At 38.5% G+C, this 13160-nt stretch overlaps 1 protein-coding gene and 1 pseudogene across 8 annotated transcripts in view; one reads left to right on the plus strand and one right to left on the minus strand.

Moving 5' to 3' along the window:
- The window catches only part of FBXW11 (F-box and WD repeat domain containing 11), a 131603-nt gene that overhangs the window by 49817 nt on the left and 68626 nt on the right, over positions 1-13160 (minus strand). The gene's annotated exons all lie outside the window — the stretch shown is intronic.
- Positions 7474-8365, plus strand: LOC102274351 (small ribosomal subunit protein eS6 pseudogene; annotated as a pseudogene).

Raw genomic sequence — 13160 nt, forward strand, 5'->3', positions numbered from 1 at the left:
TAATTTTAACATTCTGTTGGGTATATAGTAGTATCTCTCTGTAGTTTTAATCTGCATTTTCCTGGTGACTAATGAGGTTGAGGACCTTTTGTAAACTTAGCCATTTGGATAACGTCTTTTGTAAAGCGGAAGTTAAAGCTTTTCACCATTTTTTAGTGAAAAAAAATGTCACTTTAGTGGCAGTCTTTTCTTACTGATTTCTAGAAACTTTATGTATTTTAGAATGGAGTCCTTTTTTCAAATGTATTATTACAAAGATCTTCTCCTAATCTGTGAGTTAATTTTCCATTCTCTTTACAGTGTCTTTTGATAAACAGAAGTAATTAATTTTAATGAAAAGTAACTTATCATTGTTTCCTTGATTATAATTTGTGCTTTTTATGCCTTGCTTAAGAAATATTTCTTTTCCTAAGGTCATAAAGCTATTCTCTCGCGTAGTAGCCTAGAAGTTTAATTTTAATTTTTATACTTACATCTAAAACTCATCTACACTGGCTTTTATGTACAGTAGGAGTCAGGGCTCATATTCTAAAACTTGAATGCAATGTTTTTCAAACTGCAGGTTGGAGCTCACAGTATCAATTTAAAGGATAACCAGCATTTAAAAAAAACCTGAAATATCTAAGAACAAAACACAGAGTATATCTGCTATTTCATCAATTACAATTAACATCTCTGAAATTGGGCTATTTCTTATAATAATGGCAACTTACATTTAAAAATGGTAGCACTTTTTCTGTGTATTATTGGGTTGGGCCAAAATGTCTATTTGGGTTTCTCTTAAGCTCTCATATAAGATCATTCAGTGATGGAATACAATATACTGGGGGCCGCTGTGTGAAAGCATATGTATGTGATACAGACACAAATACAGAAGGCAACAGCACCCCACTCCAGTACTCTTGCCTGGAGAATCCCAGGGACAGAGGAGCCTCGTGGCTGCAGTCCGTGGGGTTGCGAAGAGTCAGACACGACTGAGAGACTTCACTTTCACGTTTCACTTTCATGCACCGGAGAAGGAAATGGCAACCCACTCCAGTGTTCTTGCCTGGAGAATCCCGGGGACGGGGGAGCCTGGTGGGCTGCCGTCTCTGGGGTCGCACAGGTCGGACATGACTGAAGTGACTTACTTAGCAGCAGCAGCAGCAAGACATACACACATGCATATAGTATACAGACATAAAGACACATGCTCACGTACATTAGGTCTAAATATAATTTTTACTTCTTACTGTGAAACACTGGAAATCCCTGAGTAAGGTATTAGAGCACACGGAGCTCACACTGCATGTTGCTACTACCTTTTCAGTTTTCTTTCAATTCTCCCAATTATATCAAAAGATATTTTCATTCTCTTTCACTGCTGTACAGTACTTCAAAAATTACATACTCATTCTAGTGTAGATAAATGTGTGGGTCACTTACACTTTTGGAATTTAAAATAATTCCGTCATGTCTTTGGTGTATATGGGCATATATTTTGTTGTTTGTTTTTAACACAAAGAACTGGTCTCTTGTTCAGGTTACTGTAACAGTGTTTAGCTAGAATTTCATTATACATTTTGTTTCTATGGTATTTTTTTTTTTACAGTAACCAATCTCTACATAGTTCCCTTTTCTGATTTTTTTAAAGGAAAAAGATTTTTAAAATATACAACAAAAGAACAAATGGTATGCAGATTTGTCCAAAACTGTGAAGGCTGTAATCTGTCTAAAATTTGTGAAATACTATCTGAAAAGAACAGAGACATAAAAAAACCATGTAAACTATATTAAATGTGGAAAAAAGCAAGTCAAAATAAGTCTGTATGATCCCATCTTTACAATGTTTTACCTATCAATCTTTATTTAAAGAAGCAACTAGAAAAAGTGTTAAAATGCTGACAATACTATCCCTGTAATTCTTCTGTTTTGCTTATATACCCCATCTAAATTTTCCTTAAGGAAGACACAGTTCTTTTTTTTTTTTTTTTTTCAGAAAGGCACTCTTAATTAAAGACATGCAATGACATCTGTATCAAAGACATAAAGCTGACATCTGTATCAAAATTAGTATTTTTTAAATCTATGCCAAAATCATTTATATGCATTGCTTTGATTTTTTGTTTTTGTTTTTAAAGATTCTTAGAGATACTATTTATCTTAACTATCTGGAAAGTATCTGAATGAGAAAATACCTATGGTGCGTTTCACTTACATTATATATGTATTTCTTTTTAATAGTGCTTCCTCCTAGGGTCAAATTTTTTTTTTGCAACTTTCCTTAAAGACTGTACTATACACTAAGAAACTATTATAAATAATAAAAATGTGCATCAAGATTAAAAATAGAACTGTATATATATAAATCAATTGTGCTTTAATACAATGGCAGTGAACAAACCAAAAATGAAATTAAGGAAATAAATCCATTTACAAAGTTTTCAAAAAGAATAAAATACTTAATTAACAAAAGGAATGCAAAATTTATATACTGAAAACAACAAAACTTTGTTCAAAAAATTTGAAAAGATCTAAGTAAATGCAAAGAAAGTTATATTCCATTGTATAGATATATCATATTTTATTTATTTAGTAATATTTATCAGTTGATAGACATTGGGTTGTTCCCACTTGTTGGTATTGTATATGATGCTTGTATAAACAGACATGTATAAGTTTCAGTGTAGACACATATTTTAATTCTTTTTAAAATAACAATGAAGTGACTTTTTAAAAACGGAAACTGAAAAAGGCAAAAGAGCCACACCAAGACCCCAGATACATACGCTCTAACTTTAAAAAACAGAAACTAGTCAGTCACTGAAACTTCCAGCAGTCAGATCCTGCAGACACATGTGACCTGTGTCTGCTTCCTGATCTATAAAGCTGAAGTGAAAACAGGTTCTCCCCGAGACAGTGAGAAAACTTTAAAAGATAATCCTGGCACTTAATATGGGCTCCTTTAGTCAAATTTAAACTCCACAGGACAGAAGTGTTTGGCTGTTTTATTCATTCTGTACTCTCAGCACTTAGAATAATTCCTGACACACAAGTAGGGTAGCATAATAAGTATATACTGACAATGAATACTACCTAGAACTATTATAGGTATATCTTCCTATTAATTGTAATGACCAAACTGGTAATCTTGTTTCTGCTTAACTCCCTTCCCATATTTTCCAAACTGTCTACAATGAGCAAGATTTCAACATGTAGGGCAAGAAACCATGAAACACCATTTCTGGTTGTCACAGGAAAGAAGCAAAAAATAAAATCTATTTTCAGAAAGGCAGTCACCCTTATCACCTCCATAGTATTCATTTACCTAGATAAAAGAAGAAGACCTCATTAATTATTTGACTGTTTAAAAAGGTCCAAAACCAGCACAGATACAAGTCTGCTAGAACCTCCCTAGGAAAGCAGACACGGTGGCAGAATGTGCGCTTCAATGCTTCCTAGGGCTCAGGAAGAGACTTTGAAGAGAACTTTAAAGCAAAACTTGTAAGGTGTTTCATGTTTACTAAAGAAAGCCAGAAAAAGAAGGTGCTTTAGAAGCAGGAACAGAAGAACAGGCAACAGACACTGAGTCATGAAGCACAGCGCCACGGAGGCAGTCCGTCCGCTGAAAGGTAAGGAGCAGGCCTTTAGAGCCAGGAGTCCCCACTGCAAACCCCAGGCTTTGCCAATTACTAACTGTGGGACTTTCGGTACGCCACTTGCCTTCTCTCTGGGACCTGGTTCCCTCTTTTATAGGGCAGGGATAACTCTGCCTACCTTGAAGGAAAAGAAATAACATGGGCAAACGACCTACAACGTAACGTTGCTCAGAGAAGGATAACGACAAACCGGAAAAACCTTTTTACTCTTTTGCTTCTACTATAAATTATTTTAAAAGAAACATGAAGGTATCTATTAATGATGTGAAGGGAAGTTAGAGAAATGCCATACCACATCACAATCATTTCTCATATTACTGTGTTAAGGGGTAACCTGGCAGACTCAGCAAAGATTTCAAACGTAAAATCTACCCAAGAAATTGTAAAGCAACGAATTATAATAACAGTAGCTACCACTTATTGAGCACACATTAGAAATTATATCATTCAACTAAAACTAGGGAAACAAAACCAAAACCACCAAAAACTTAAGAGTAAGATGATGAATTTAACATAATATCCATCACATTTCCAGCAGGTTTCATTCTACTCCCCTCCCCACCCCACCAATTGAGCTGATTTTAAAATTTTTATGAAAATATATAGAGTGAAGGCAATCTGGAAGAACTAAGTGAGAGAATTTACACTATGAAATATCAAGATCTACTATATAGCTCTTGTAACAAAGAGAGTATTATATAGGAATAAAGGTAGACAAAGTGCTTCCCTCCTAGCTCAGTCGGTAAAGAATCTGCCTGCAATGCAGGAGACCCAGGTTTGACTCCTGGGTTGGGAAGATCCCCTGGAGAAGGAAATGGCAACCCACTTCAGTATTCTTGCCTGCAGAATCCCATGGACAGGGGAGCCTGGTGGGCTACAGTCCAAGGGGTCGCAAGAGTCAGACACAACTTAGCAACTAAGCCACCACCAAATACTGTACCCAAACTCAAATCCACACATTATGAGTTCCCTTCACTAATTACCAAGGTAACACTTCAGTGCAGTGGAGAAAAAAAATGCTCTTTCCAGTAAAAAACTATCAACTGGATATTCTTATTTTGAGCCCTACCTACCCTCTCACCAAGGGGAAAAAGTATATTCTACATAGACTGCAGATTTCAATGTCAAAGGTAAGCTTCTAGAAGAAACCATAGATCATCTCCATGACCATGGAATAGGTAAAGCTTTCCTAAACAGGATAAAGCATCTGGTAACAAGAAAGAAAAATCTGATAAACTGGATTATAATGAGAAATTTCTGTTCACTGAAAGCATCAATAAGAGACTGAAGATTAAAATGCTCTAAAACTGATTTATGGGGATAGAACAACACTGAACTGCATATCTGAAATGGCTGGATTTTACAACATACAAAATACATCAGTTTTTAAGGAATTAAACTTAAAAGAAAAAAAGGCAACCCACGAAGTGAGAGAAGATTGATAAAACATCCAGAACATTAAAACCCTCACTTCAAATCAATAAGGAATGCAAACACATACACTCAACCTCTCCTCCCCCAAAATAGGTAAAACACTTAAATAGGCACTTCACAAAAGAAAATACCCAAATAAAGTTATAACATGAAATTCAACCCAAGGGCTATCATCTAGAAACAATCACTTGCATTTTGGTTACAAAGGTTGAAAACTATAGATTTATATATATATATATATTTTTTTTTAACTGTTTGAAGCATGCTCTCTAGTAAATTGCTTTTCACATGTGTCATGGATATCTTTTCATATCACTGTAGACCTTCATTTTCATTTTTAATGCCAACAGTTTACTTCATCCCATAATTTACTCAGCACAGGTAAGTAGTAAACATTAAACTTTTTACTGTCACATACAACTACAATTAAACTTTATGCTTACTTTGAATAATTGCCTCTTTTGATCAAATTCCTAGAAATGCTGGATCCATAAGAACTTGTATTTAATAAATGAATGTCTAAACTGAATTTGATTTCCTTTGTTTAATCATTTCTATTCATCAGAATAGCGTTCATATTATAAATTATAAAATCTAATGGTCAATTCTCATTGCTTACATTTCAGAACCTATCAAAAAGACTTGAGCATTCTCTCCTCCCAGATATGCTTCAGTCACTTGGCTTCCAGGACTCTGCACTCATCTACTTCTCAGATCTCTAACACAAGAAATATTAGAGGTTTTCAGACACAAGGAAAACCAGAAGAAAACCTGAATCCAGTGAGGGAATGCAGAGATAAATGAAGAGGAAGTGGTAAAATTGACAGTATATATAAAATAATATTTCCAGTTTTTAATTTCTTTAAAATGTGACCGACTACCTGAGGAGTTCAAAATGTTGAACCACCACAAGTAAATGGAAAATCATCTTTTAGCCATGAACTACAAGACTCAATATTGTTATGATGTCAGTACTACCCAAAGAATCTATAGATTCAATGCAATCCTTATCAAAATGTCAAGAGTTTTTTGCATATACAGAAAAACCCATCCTAAAATTCATACAGAATCTCAAGGGACCCTGAATAGCCAAAATAATCTTAGAAACAACAGTAATACCACCTCACATTTCCTGATTTCAAAACTTATTACAAAGCTACAGTAATCAAAATAGCATGGTACTGGCATAAAGACCAATATAGAGACCAACTGGAGTAGACAGCCCAGAAATAAATCCTCACATACACAGTCAAATGATTTTTGATAAAGGTACCAGGATTATTCTACAGGAAAATAACATTCTTCTCAACAAATGCTACTGGAAAAACTAGATATCCACATATCAAAGAATGAAGTTGGGCCCTTACCTGATAGCACATAAAAAATTAGTTCAAAATGGGTCAAAGATCCAAACATAACAGCTAAAACTCTAAACTTCTTAGAAGAAAAGATAAAGGAAAAACTCTGCTACATTGGATTTAGCAATGATTCCTTGTATATGATACCAAAAGCTAAGACAACAAAAATAAAAATATATAAATCAGACTATATCAAAACTTAAAACTGCTGTGTATCAAAGAATACAATCAACAGAGTGAAAATTCAACCTATGAAATGGGAAAACATGTTTGCAAAGCATACATCTGATAAGGGATTAATACTCAGAATCTATAAAGAACTAAAACTAAACAGCAAAAACAATTAATTCAAAATGGGCAAGGGACTTGAATAGACACTTCTCCGAAAAGATATACATACTAGTGGCCAAAAAGCTTATGGAAAGATACTCAACCTCATTAATCATTCAGTTCAGTTCAGTCGCTCAGTCGTGTCCGACTCTTTGCGACCCCATGAACTGCAGCACGCCAGGCCTCCCTGTCCATCACCAACTCCTGGAGTTTACTCTAACTCACGTCCATCGAGTTGGTGATGCCATCCAGCCATCTCATCCTCTTGTCCCTTTCTCCTCCTGCCCCCAATCAGGGAAATGCAAATCAAAACCACTGTGAGATATCACCTCACACCTATCACAATGACTAGCACCAAAGCAACAGAAATTAGCCAGTGTTGGCAAGGACGTGGACAAACTGGACCCCCACACACGCTGACAGGGGTGTGGAAGGGGCAGCTGCCGTGGGACAGTGGACGGCGGTTCATCAAAAGAGTAAAGACAGAGCTACCATACGATCCAGCAAGACCAATTCTGCATCTGTATCCAAAAGAATCAAAAGAATCTCAAAGAAATATTTATACACTTGTGTCCATATACCAGCATTATTCACAATAACCAAAAGGTGGAAACAACCCAAATGCTCACTGAAGGATGAAATGCTAGACAAAGATGGTATTAACATGCAAAGGAATATTATTCAGCCTTTAAAAAGAAAAGGAAATTCTTATACGTGCTGTAACATGGATGAACACTGAGGACACTAAGCTAAGTGAAATAGTTATAAAAAGAAATACTGCTCTTTTTCGTGGCGCCTCGGAGGCTGTCGGCCACTTCAGAATGAAGCTGAACATCTCTTTCCCGGCCAGTGGCTGCCAGAAGCTCATTGAAGTGGATGATGAATGAAAACTTCGTACCTTCTACGAGAAGCGTATGGCCACAGAAGTTGCTGTTGACGCTCTGGGTGAAGAATGGAAGGGTTATGTGGTCCGAATCAGTGGTGGGAACGACAAGCAGGGTTTCCCCATGAAGCAGGGTGTCTTGACCCATGGCAGAGTTCGCCTGCTACTGAGTAAGGGGCATTCCTGTTACAGACCAAGGAGGACTGGAGAGAGAAAGTGCAAATCGGTACGGGTTGCATTGTGGATGCCAATCTGAGTGTTCTCAATTTGGTCATCGTGAAAAAAGGGGAAAAGGATATTCCTGGACTTATCTACAGTGCCTCGTCGCCTGGGTCCCAAAAGAGTCAGCAGAATCCGCAAACTTCTCAATCTCTCTAAAGAAGATGATGTCTGCCAATATGTTGTGCGAAAGCCCCTAAACAAAGATGGTAAGAAACCTAGGACTAAAGCACCCAAGATTCAGCGTCTCGTGACTCCATGAGTTCTGCAGCACAAACGCCGGCGTATTGCTCTGAAGAAACAGCATACTAAGAAAAATAAAGAAGAGGCTGCAGAATATGCTAAACTTTTGGCCAAGAGAATGAAGGAGGCCAAAGAAAAACGGCAGGAACAGATTGCCAAGAGACGGAGGCTGTCCTCTCTGAGAGCTTCTACTTCTAAGTCTGAGTCCAGTCAAAAACGAGATGTTCTAAGAGTAACAAATAAATAAGATCAGACATCAACTCTCGAAAAAAAAAAAAAAAAGAAATACTGTACAATTCCGCTTACGTGAGGTATCTAGACCATCCAAATTCATAGAAACAGAAAATAGAATGGTTGTTCTTGCTCCGCCAGGGGAAATGAGGAGTGGTTAATGCACTGTGTAACATAGAGCAATGTTAACTTTGTTAATCATGTTGTAATTATATTCCTAATACTTATTTATCTAATAACTTTGTATTAGTCTTTATACCTTTCGACAACTTTAATCTTTTTTTTTTTACTTTAGAATATTTTAATTTTTTTAAACTTTCTATTTCTATTGGGGTATAGCCAATTAAGTGTTGTGAACAGTTTCACGTGAACATCAAAGGACTTAGCCATACATACACACGCATCCATTCTCCACCAAACTCCTCTCCACGTAACACTGAGCAGAGTTCTGGTGCTATACTGTAGGTCCTTGTTGGATATCCATTTTAAATACAGCAATACTGACCACTGTAAGTCCCCCAGGCCGTACCTCCTGACTCTGTAACTACAAACCTGACATTTTCTAAAAGTCTGTTTGTTGTGAAGTATAACTGACCTACAACACTAGAAAAATAAACAGCTTTTGAAATTATGTATTTACTCATATAAATATGACACAGTAGCAAAAACAGCAACAACATATCATGGACTCTATATCCTTTATAGAAATCAAATGTAAGACAACAAACAGAACAAACAGCACCAAGGATGGAAGGAGGGAAGGGGAGGTATACAGCTGTAAGGTCTTTCTTCCACGTTCATGAAGCAGCATCTATCCCTTCAGGACAGGCTGTGGTAAGTTAAAGATGTGAACTGTAAATGCGACAACAAACATGAGGGGAAAATATTAAACAAACAAGGTTTAACTAATCAACCAATGGTAAAGATGAAAACGGAATCACCCCAAAACTAAATTAATCCATAAGAGAGCATAAAAGAGTAAAAGGGGGGGAAAGAGCAGATGGAACAAATAGAAAACAAATAACAAAGGGGTAGATTTAAAACTAAAATCTTCAACTCAGTCACTCAGTCGTGTCCGACTCTGTGACCCCATGGAATGCAGCACACCAAGCTTCCCTGCCCATCACCAACTCCTGGAGCTTACTCAAAATCATGCCCATAGCATCAGTGATGCCATCCAACCATCTCATCCTCTGTCATCCCCTTCTCTTCCCGCCTTCAATCTTTCCCATCATCAGGGTCTTTCCCATTGAGTCAGTTCTTTGCATCAAGTGGCCAAAGTATTGGAGTTTCAGCTTCAGCATCACTCCTTCAAATGAATATTTAGGATTCATTTAGGATTGACTGGTTGGATCTCCTTGCTGTCCAAGAGACTCAAGAGTCTTCTCCAACACCACAGTTCAAAATTTCTCCTGGCAATCTTGATTCCAGCTTGTGCTTCATCCAGCCCAGCATTTCACATGATGTACTTTGCACAGAAGCTGAATAAGCAGGGTGACAATATACAGCTTTGACGTACTCCTTTCCCGATTTGGAACCAGTCTATCGTTCCATGTCCAGTTCTAACTGTTGCTTCCTGACCTGCATACAGATTTCTCAGGAGGCAGGTCAAGCAGTCTGGTATTCCCATCTCTTGAAGAAATTTCCACGGTTTCTTGTGATCCACACAGTCAAAGGCTTTGGCATAGTCAAGAAAGCAGAAATAGATGTTTTTCTGGAACTCTCTTGCTTTATCAATGATCCAATCAATGGATGTTGGCGATTTGACCTCTGGTTCCTCTGCCTTTTCTAAATCCAGCTTGAACATCTGCAAGTTCATGGTTCATGTACTGTTGAAGCCTGGCTTGGAGAATTTTGAGCATTACTTTACTAGCATGTGACATGAGTGCGATTGTGTGGTAGTCTGAGCATTTTTGGCATTGTCTTTCTCTGGGATTGGAATGAAAACTGACCTTTTCCAGTCCTGTGGCCACTGCTGAGTTTTCCAAATTTGCTGGCATATTGAGCACAGCACTTTCACAACATCATCTTTAAGGATATGAACTAGCTCAACTGGAATTCTATCACCTCCACTAGCTTTGTTCGTAGTGATGATTCCTAAGGCCCAGCTGAATTCACATTCCAGGATGTCTGGCTCTAGGTGAGTGATCACACCATTGTGATTATCTGAGTCATGAAGATCTTTTTTGCATGAATCTTTTGTGTATTCTTGCCACCTCTTCTTAATACCTTCTGCTTCTGTTAGGTCCATACCATTTCTGTCCTTTATTGGGCCCATCTTTGCATGAAATGTTCCTTTGGTATCTCTAATTTTCTTGAAGAGAGCTCTTATCTTTCCCATTCTATTATTTTCTTCTATTTCTTTGCATTGATCACTGAGGAGATGATCCATCTTCCCGAGGAGATGATCAAACACAGAGGAGATGATCATCTTCCCGAGGAGATGGTGGAGTAGAAGAACATGCATTCATCTTCTCCTGCGAGAACTCCAAAACTACAACTTGCTGCTGAACAACAGTCAACTGGAGAATGTTGGATCCACCAAAAAAAGATACCCCACGTCCAAGGGCAAAGGAGAAGCCCCAGCAAGACAGTGAGAGAGGTGAAATAGTGTTTAGAATTAAACCTCTTACCCACTAGAGACACTCAGAGGGCTCAAACAAACCTTGTGCACACCAGGACCCAGAGACCCCACAGAGCCTGAGCCAGAACTGTGTTTCATTGTCTCCTAGGAAGGTACAGGTCAGCAGTGGCCTGCCACAGGGGTAGGGGCTCTGGGTGCAGCAGACCTGGGTATGGCATCAGCCTTCTTGAAGGAGGAGGTCGCCATTAACCCCACCACAAAGCCACCAGAACTTACACAGGACTGGGAAACAGACTCTTGGAGGGCACAAACAAAACCTTGTGTGCACCAGTACCCAGAAGAATGGAGCAGTGATCCCACAAGAGACTGACCCAGACCTGCCCATGAGTGTCCAGAGCCTCCAGCAGAGGTGTGGGTCAGTGGTGGCCTGCTGCAGGGCCAGGGGCACTGAGTGCAGCAGTGCATGCATGGGACCTGTTGAAGGAGGTGCCATTATCTTCATTACCTCCACCATAGTTTGGCCTCAGGTCAAACAACAGGGAAGGAATACAGCTCCACCCATCAACAGAAAATTGGATTCAAGATTTACTGAGCATGGCCCCACCCATCAGAGCAAGACCCAGTTTCCCCCTCAGTCAGTCTCTCCCATCAGGAAGCTTCCATAAGCCTCTTATCCTTATCCATCTGAGGGCAGACAGAATGAAAACCACAGTCACAGAAAACTAACCAATCTGATCACATGGACCACAGCCTTGTCTAACTCAGTGAAACTATGATCCATGACATGTAGGGCCATCCAAGATGGACGAGTCATGGTGGAGAGTTCTAACAAAATGTGGTCCCCTGGAGAAGGGAATGGCAAACCACTTCAGTATTCTTGCCTTGAGAACCCCAGGAATAGCATGAAATGGCAAAAAGATAGGCCACTGAAAGATGAATCCCCCAGGTCGGTAGATGCTCAGTATGCTATGGGAGGTAAGTGGAGAAATAATTCCAGAAAGAATTAAGAGATAGAGCCAAAGCAAAAACAATACCCAGTTGTGGATGAAACCGGTGATGGAAGTAAAGTCCAATGTTGTAAAGAGCAATACTGCATAGGAACATGGAATGTTAGGTCCATGAATCAAGGCAAATTGGAAGTGGTCAAACAGGAGATGTCAAGAGTGAACATCGACATTTTAGGAATCAGTGAACTAAAATGGACTGGAATGGGTGAATTTAACTCAGATGACCATTATATCTACTACGGTGGGCAAGAATCCGTTAGAAGAAATGAAGTAGCCATCATAGTCAACAAAAGAGTCTGAAACGCCGTACATGGATGCAATCTCAAAAACGACAGAATGATCTCATTTCCAAGGCAAACCATTCAATATCACAGTGATCCAAGTCTGAAGTTGAATGGTTCTTAATAGCGACCTAAAATCTTCTAGAACTAACACCCCAAAAAGATGTCCTTTTCATTATTGGGGACTGGAATGCAAAAGTAGGAAGTTAAGAGATACCTGGAGTAACAGGCAAGTTTGGCCTTGGAGTACAAAACAAAGCAGGTCAAAGGCTAACAGAATTTTGCCAAGAGAACACACTGGTCATAGCAAACACCCTCTTCTAACAACACAAGAGAAGACTCTACACATGGACAACACCAGATATTCAATACCGAAATCAGATTGATTATATTCTTTGCAGCTAAAGCGGGAGAAGCTCTATACAGTCAGTAAAAACAAGACCAGGAGCTGACTGTGGCTCAGATCATGAACTCCTTACTGTCAAATTCAGACTTAAATTGAAGGAAGTAGGGAAAACCACTAGACCATTCAGGTATGACCTAAATCAAATCCTTTATGATTAAACTGTGTAAGTGAGAAATAGATTCAAGGGATTAAATCTGATAGACAGAGTGCCTGAAGAACTATGGACGGAGGTTCATGACACTGTACAGGAGGCACGGATCAAGACCATCCCCAAGGAAAAAGAAATGCAAAAAAGGCAAAATGGCTGTCTGAGGAGGCCTTACAAATAGCTGAGAAAAGAAGAGAAGCAAAAGATGAAGGAGGAAAAGAAAGATATACCTGTTTGAAGGCAGAGTTCCAAAGAATAGCAAGGAGAGATAAGAAAACTAAAATCTTAGTAATTGGTTAAGTGTAAATGGTCAAAATATTTCAATTAAAAGACAGAGATTGTGAAATTGGATAACTACATATAAGAAACCCACTTTAAACACAAAGGCACACTGGTTA

Source organism: Bos mutus, chromosome 20 (assembly GCF_027580195.1).
Source record: "Bos mutus isolate GX-2022 chromosome 20, NWIPB_WYAK_1.1, whole genome shotgun sequence".
Taxonomy (NCBI): Eukaryota; Metazoa; Chordata; class Mammalia; order Artiodactyla; family Bovidae; genus Bos; species Bos mutus.